Here is an 8,409-nt window from a genome sequence, read left to right on the forward strand (position 1 = left end):
GCAGTACTGGAGTTTCACTGGATACTGACTGTACTGGATTTTAACGGGGTACACTGGAAACCAGTCTACCGCACTGGAGTTTCACTGGGACAAGTGAAACTGGCGCTAGATATACTAAAATCCAGTGTACACTGATTACAGATCATAGTCCCACTGGAGTAGTGTCCTATAGAGATCAGAGATGTGTTAGTTTTACTCATAACCTTCAAAAAGTAATTAGTCGCGTCACTTCTTTATAATGCATAACGCTAAATCGTTACTTTTGTACAGTATGCAGTTACTGGGTATTAGTCATTACATTGTCTTCAAGTTGTTAACAGAGTTACATTAGCCGTCAAGAATATAATGGCATTATACATTACACGCTGTATGCACACTTGGGTCTCGAAAACATAATGAATTACGCGCTGCCTCATTTTTGCAACGCATTACCGGTAATGCGCTACTTCAAACATGATATTACATGGTTAATCAATTATGCGCTAGTTGCAATCAATCCAAGTAAGTCGCCCTGATATGGAAGCTATGTGGATTTCTGAATCTTTGACGTCGAGACGTCAGCGTTGATAAACGAATCCCAGATGAATCTGGGATTCGTCAGTTTATCAACGCCAGCTCATTTCTTCGCTCCGATTTTATGTCGGCACAGTTCACATAGAATGCGGCCCAGGATGCATATTCCCCACGGCGTCGGTCGTGACGTTGCCCACTTCTGTGAAGTCGACAACAGCGAGCTCTTTCACCATCATCACCACCGTCGCTCAATTAAAAAACAAAAAAAACAAAACGAAAACACTTGCTGGATTATCGAAACTCAAGGCATTCGTGATATTTCGTTATTCAACGGAATTTGTCGGCTTAATAACATAAAAACCAGCAGTGTGGAAAATTCAAGTCATTAAAGTCACCAAACCGTCGCTTGTTTCGGTTTCAAACCGCTGCGTCTAGCAACCATGAAGAAAGAGCACAAAGCAGCGTTCAGCGGGCTGCTGGCTTCCTCGTGGTTTCTTGTGTTCAACTCATGTCTATGTTATCGTTGAGTTTAATCGGCAAGATATACTGCATTTCGTGCGTGACGTTTGTTGTTGTGTTCGCTATTCGTCTGACGACGCAAAAGCTGTTGTGCCAGTGCCGTGACTACATGCCGTACAACTTGCCGAACCAGCCCGGACTAGGACCATGCCGGTAATGTATTATTTATTCGTTTCGTGTTACTTATTCACGTTAAACTAACACTAAGACGTTGTATTCTCGTCTTTTGTGTTTTTGCGTGCTCTACGATATATATCTTCAATGCAGCGGGTGTATCTTCGCAGTATGGGTGCAGGATTCAGTTCCTCCTGCGCTTTGTCTGTATAAATGTGATAGATATTTGTGCAAAAGAATATTGTGTTTCTCGTTGTGTATGTATGAACAGGAATTCGAAAGTAATCTTTCCGTTTCATTACGTTTATGTCGATTACGGTTGTTGCGTCGTTTCACCGTCAGTGCACAAATGGTGTTGCATTGTAGGATCAACAGATCTGGATGTGTATCATGGGTGGGCAGTTGCAAGCAATCAAAAAAGAAGAGCCTGGTAGTGTCCTGCTATGTTTTGAACTATCCATGTTCTAAAGCATTGAGGCTTTGTTGAGTGTGTCTTTGCAGTCTGTTCCAGTCTCAGAATAGTTATTTTCCACCGTATGTGTTGGTTTATCGACAATTTTTATCGCGCTGCCTTTGGCTGCTGAGAGCCATCAATCACTAAAATAATTTTGCTCATTTAGCAAGTGCTAAAGAAGGTCAGAATGAATGAATGACCTTTTTATGGTAGAAATTACATATGTTGACAAATATAAGTCATCACTTGGACAGGTAACTGATGTTTGTTGATTGTTGCTGCACTGACAACAGATAAAACTGTTCCGTTTTGAAATATAGATCATGCTATTACTGCGAACAACCCAGAATCATTTTGTAATGTTTTCTTAATTGATGAGTGCACAGAGTGATTTAGTAGCTAGCTCAACTTTTGAGAAACTCTCTCTGACACTATTTCCTTTCAGAAATTGGTGTCTCATGTCAAGCACACACAAGAAAAGGCGATGCAGCATTTGCAGCACATCACGTCACGGTATATGTGAAAGCATACTTCGGCAAATAAGGTGAGCAACTATTCAATGTCTGTAACGTTTTAATTATGAGTGTTAATATGAGTTCCCATTAAGAACAATATTTGCATATTACGTGATGAAATTGTCAAACACACGTCTAGGAATGCATCAGAAGGACACCACGGGACGCTTCAGAGTCTGGATGTACCATATCTGATGAAAATCTTGCACCACAGAGGCTGCTCGATGGATGGATGGATTACAACCCTGATGAAGCAGCGAAGTTCAAGGGAACAACAGGTGCACGACACTATCATTGCTGGACAAAATTGGTGAGTACAATATACATTCATTGCGGAAATATGTATCCGTTATGGTTACAGCAGTGCATTTATTGTTAGATAAAAGTCATTATTAGGGACTTAATGAGGCCGAGGGCAGCCACCTCATCTCTGTATTTTTCGTGCCCTTATTTACACTTGGATGTTTGCCTTGCAGATGTTGAACAGAAAGATGCCGCACAGGGAACGAGCATGTCACTCAAACTGTTTGACCGGAAAACCTGGAGCAAGAGGAAACTTCCGCACAAGACTACAAAAAAAGTAGACTTAGAAGTCCATGTATACGGTGTGTTCTCTTTTTTGTTCTTTAGTGCGGTTTGATTATTAGTACTGTATGTTTGTTAGATAATCATTTCTTAAACAACATGTTTCTTTTTTGTAGGGAGAGCACCTTTGGTGGAAGAGGCTTGACGGCCGACACTGTTATTTGGTACTTAAATATATTTTATCTATATATATTACTACACAACAAAATCAGCCAATTTCAGGTATGCAAAGGAAGGACAAGTGCACACCACGCATTCCATCACTTATATTGTGCCCTGGTTCATTTCAAAACCTGCACCGGTTGTCATGCCTCCCTACATGCCATCACACACATTGCGTTCTGTTGTTGACAGTAAGGTTTTATGAATCTTGTTTGCTCATCATGTTGTAGAGGTTGTGAAACCTCCCTAGTACTGACGTTCGTGGGACCAGTTCGCAAGACAGAGGTGTCCGCATGTGAGAGATACAAGACATTAGGGCCGTTACTTTACGCCAGGAATTGTACATATAAATAATAGCCTGAAGTGTTGAAAATATCTCGAAGAAGTTTTGAAGAAATCTCGTAAATAAACATGTGCTCTAAATTCATGCGAAATCGAGTGGAAAAACTTCCAATACGTTAAATGCTCAATTCGGGGAGAAATTGGGCTCAGCTACTCAAAAACTGGCTCTACTGGTTCGGTACAAATGGTTATGTAATTGCTGCCAAACATGTTAGTGTGCATTCCTACAGATATCTCAGTGAGGGCAATTTGAGGGGTAAAAATCGGATTTCACCGTAAAAAGGACACCTTGAATTGGTGGAAGAATCCGGTTAAACCCTGAAACTAATAATTATGCACCTTATGCAAAAAGTTCAAACTAGCCTTGTTAGAGAGAGGCGATAAAGTACCCAAAATGTGACTGCCTTCTCCATGAGGGATATACCATGGTCTGTTGATACCAAGTCACCATGTTAACAGTAATTGTTTTGCTGTAGCTGCTCCTGTGTGCCAAAATCACTTGCCATATGTATTTTTCTGTCATGTGCCATTTATAATTGCTGAACAAACTGGCATGTATGAGTCTCACTGATTGCATTTCGCATTGTACTGTGGATTCAAAAAAATTAATTTTGAACCTGCGATATCATGAGTACCCGTGTAAGCTGCCTGTGCCTGCTTCCTGCCTTCACCAACAGAGGGGCACGGATCACTGCAACGTATCATGTCAATATTTCTCGGTCCACATTCAGTTTCTGAGGGTCGAAAAGACTAGGTGCACTTGTGGAGCCGTCATTTACCCTGTTTGGCCGGACTCCAGCATTCGCAGCCAAAACGTCTGGGTGGCGCGCAACAGACATGTACAATACAATATGGGATACAAACAAAACGCAATCATTGTTTGTATCTTGGCTGAAGTACATGGTGTACTGTATTCCAATTGGCAAATTGTATGCATTGCAATAGCTCGTGTTACTTCAGCCTCTGAGTCTACGGGCACTTCATGCAACGTATTCAAAAGCAACGAAGGATTGTGTGTCCAATATTTTGTTTTGTTGATACTCACTATGTGTACAAATTCCAGATTCACTTTGGGGTTGACAGTTTTGTTCCTGAGAACTTCATGTGCGTACAGCGGGGCACAATCAACAGCAGGTTAGTCAACAATTTGATGCAGCCTTTCTGGACACAAGATGGAACGGCGACTAGTTGCTTTTCAGGGCAACCGTAGCAGAGAGCAGGCATTCACGCGCTCGTCACAGGCAACACCAGAGAAGCTGGACTCCATTACATAAGTAAGATCATGCTGCAGTTATTTTATATCATTCAACGAACGTTCAGATTCTAGCCACAGTCAATTTGCAATTCTGCTTGAAATATTATCGCATATACTGAACATCTCCCACATTTTCGTTTCAGATGGCATGCCACATTGAGGGCCACCAGACTGACCTTGTAAAAGAAGCAAAGCTAGAACTAGTCAGGTGAATCTTTGGAGATTTGGTTTTGGAGATGTTGCCCAGCAAGGCAAAAACAGAAAAGTGACACAATAAAGAAAATAAATCTGGGAATAGTGAATGAGTTCTTATGTATTTCTCGGTCTACACCACGATGCATGCAGATTAGGGCCAGACAAAACTGTTTATGTGCCTCATACGACACTGCGTGCAGAGCAGGATTTGCAAAAGCCGATGGGCCTGCACCCATGTGACCACACTGGACTCTCCAGTAAGACCAGTGTCCACACTGTACATTCCAGTAAGACTAGTGCCCACACTGGACCGTCCAGTAAGGCCAGTAATACTGGACTTTCCAGTAAGACCAGTGTCCAGACTGGGTTAATAATCCGGTATAACACTGGTTACTGGTTTCCAGTCTGTCCAGTATACTGGTTTTTTCAACAGGGAATTGCTCTTATTGCTAATTAATGGCGTCCAGATGACTGTGTGAGTTTCCGGATACTTGAGCTGATCCAATACTACTAAGGAAAACATTTGGACTCAGTGTATTTTGCTAGGAAGTGCACCGTACAAGGCAAAGAACAGCATTTTCAACCATTTCCGCCGCAGTTATTAAATTTGTGATAAAGCACATATACCTTTTGTCACTGACTAATTTTGTGGCAAAGTTACTTGAGTGGCAGTCGTGCAATTTTAAGCACATGTTCAAAAAAAATTAGGGTATGGGAAGTGCTGCCTGGTTGAACATGTGGAGTACATAATATAATAATTGGGGGTTTATGTCGCTAGACTGAGTGCGCAATACACAGCATAGTGTAATGTCCATTATTCCTGCAATGTTAGCATGGTTCAAGAAGTGGGAAATGTTGCACTACCCTTAATAATATCTGTTGGGCCCAGCAAACAGGATTTATATACCCTGATTTTAAGACACTATGCCTAACACAAAAGCAGTATGAGATCGACCCGCACGTGTTTATTTGCGAAACTATTATGAATGAAATATGGCCTGTGTGGCCATGCGCACACCCAAGTAAACATGTGTGGCGGACCGGTGACGACGATGACGACGTGCCTCTGCTGCCACGCGCTACGGCGCTGGCACAGCAGTTCTACCGGCACCGTCCTAGCGTGAGGCCACGTCCATCTGCCCCCTGGGACATTCCATCATCGCCGGTCAGGTCTCATGTAGAGGGACACTACCTCCTCTACATTTGGTGACCCGAACAACGAACACCCTGTTTGGCGTAATTCGGCCGTTCACCATCCTAAATTTTTCGGTGGCAAACCAGCAGCGAACCACCCTCTAGCAGGCAAGGCGCACCGGGACCACTGTTCCACCGGGGACTCGCAGGGAGACCACAGTAAGCTGACTTTCCGGCCTCCACCTGCTTCATGATGGTCCTCCCCGGCACTTCTCTGGCGACAACCGGCATTCACGCTGTCGTACCGGTCGCGGTACTGTCGCCCACTAAGCAACGCATTCACCCAGCAACAATGAGCACTCAACAACTCAATCACTCAGCAACAATCAACGCTCGGCGGCAATCTCTCAGCAAGCACTCAGCGCAGTCAACAAGGGCTCAGCGCACTCAGCAGACAATCAGCAACCACTCAAGCACCCAACCACTCAACCAATCGGCATTCACATCTCATCACTGGAACCCGCCCGGATCGCAGCACTCTTGTTCCCACCATCCCGCTGCTGCTGCATCAAGCACAAGCCGTACGCCCAGCCGTTCACCATCTACGAGCCGTCATTCATTCTCCTCTTCGTGGTATCGACGCGGATCTCAACCGCATACACCGATCCGCGTCTGAGGGGGGGGGGGGGGGTGATGTGGCGGCCCGGTGACGACGATGACGACGTGCCTCTGCTGCCACGCGCTACGGCGCTGGCACAGCAGTTCTACCGGCACCGTCCTAGCATGAGGCCACGACCATCTGCCCGCTGGGACATTCCATCATCGCCGGTCAGGACTCATGTAGAGGAACACCACCTCCTCTACACATGCAAATAATAGGTATAAGGGCTCTCGATCTATACATGCCGCGACGCGCTCTACGAGATAAACAACACACTACAAAACTACATCCAACACTTTTTATGCGGGAGAAATCTAATGACCACTTTGATATAAACGACGAATGGTTGAACGAATGCAGTTCGAATGGTCATGACACATTCCTACGTCGTTCATTACGGTCACGCTATCTATGATGCTGCACAATATATATGTATGTCGTGTAACAAGCCTGGCAATCGCACGATGTACACACGGGCAGAAATACGGTCTTCTTTCTTTGAAGACCAGTCCTCTGCAGGTATATGCTCAAACGACCACTGTTGCATTCCGGGCTCGCGTCCTCTTCGCTGTGACCTTCGGCACGCCTTTTGAAGCGGTGTGGGACAGAGCCACCGTCTGGATGGGCTCCCCACTCCCCTCAAGGTGATGCTAATCCGCCAAAGTGCTGCCGCCAGTAAGTGACCTGACGTCAGAAGCGACCAATGGGCAGGCAGGATTGTGACATCACTCCGCAGTCAACGTAAACTCCAGGCTGGACAAGGCTACTCCATTCCCTGACCGTCGCTGATTAGAGAGAACCCCGCGATTGTAAGACGGGTATATAAGCTCGTCCCTTTCTGTATGTTTTTGGTCTCCTCACCATGCTGTAATAAACACCGTCACCTCGTTCTCCTCATTCCTGCTCGTTCGTGCTCGGATGACCATGCTACCACTCAGAGGGTCCTGAACCGACGTCCGCAACAAATGGATGGCTGCGGTGGAATGCTACCAATGTGATGAGAGCATCTGGTGCAGCAACCAGGAAATCAAGGCAGTTTCTGACTTCACTGTGATGACTTCAACTTGTACTCCACTGTGTTCACCAGACATCTAAGGTTAGGGTCGTTAGACATAGAGATGATGTTATTTGCTTCGAGTGCTGTTAAATCTTTTGCGGGGTGCAACGAAATTAACTGAAGGCGCTATGGATCTGTCGAGGTTGAGGAGGCCAGAGCTCACACTTTTGTATCAGGAGTTGGGGTTGACTGCGAAAAATTTGAAGCGGGATATGATCGGAGATATGGAAGCTTTGATGCTTAGCGATGGGGATCTCGCAGAATGCTGGTCGGATGCCCTTGAGAAAAGGAGGCTTCAGGAAGAGGCTGTCGCACGTGCCGTAAAGGACCGGGAACGTGAAGTGGAAATCAAGAGGCTTGAGTTTGAACGCGCCGTAAAAGAGGCGGAGATACTTCAGGCCAGGCAATCAAACTCTGGTGGCAGCGATAGTTGTTCCGCCAGTGTAGAATCTGATAATGTTTCGTTCAAGATGTCCAAATTAATTCAACCGTTTAAAGTGGGAGAAGACATTGGATTGTATTTGGTCAACTTTGAGAGATGTTGCGAGAAGAAAGGCTTCTCGAAGGATACGTGGCCGCAAAGACTGTTGGCATTGCTTCCCTGTGAGGCTGCTGAGGTTGTCGCTAGACTTAACCAGAAAGAGGCCGAGGACTATACTACGGTAAAAGCGAACCTGCTTAGGAAGTACCGGTTGACGGCGGAGGCTTTTCGTCAACGCTTCCGTAGTGCGACTAAAAAGTCCAGCCAGAGTTACGCTGATTTTGCTTATGTGTTGCGGGCAGATTTAGTCGAATGGCTCAAAAGTGTCGAGTCATACGGAGATCGCGATAGCGTAGTTCAGTGCGTTTGTGTGGAGCAGTTTCTTAGGCGATTACCCGACGAAATGAGATTGTGGGTTCAGG

General features: G+C 45.2%; 1 long non-coding RNA gene across 1 annotated transcript; it reads left to right on the forward strand.

Annotated features, from left to right (window-relative positions):
* Window positions 1–163: 163 nt before the first annotated feature.
* LOC135391464 (uncharacterized) lies at window positions 164–4,761 on the forward strand. The gene is made up of 7 exons (XR_010421958.1): window positions 164–1,185; window positions 2,046–2,144; window positions 2,255–2,425; window positions 2,592–2,720; window positions 2,817–2,864; window positions 4,268–4,478; window positions 4,603–4,761. It is a non-coding gene; the product is annotated as an uncharacterized LOC135391464 (long non-coding RNA).
* The last annotated feature ends 3,648 nt before the right edge of the window (window positions 4,762–8,409 follow it).

Source organism: Ornithodoros turicata, chromosome 4, assembly GCF_037126465.1.
Source record: "Ornithodoros turicata isolate Travis chromosome 4, ASM3712646v1, whole genome shotgun sequence".
Lineage (NCBI taxonomy): Eukaryota > Metazoa > Arthropoda > Arachnida > Ixodida > Argasidae > Ornithodoros > Ornithodoros turicata.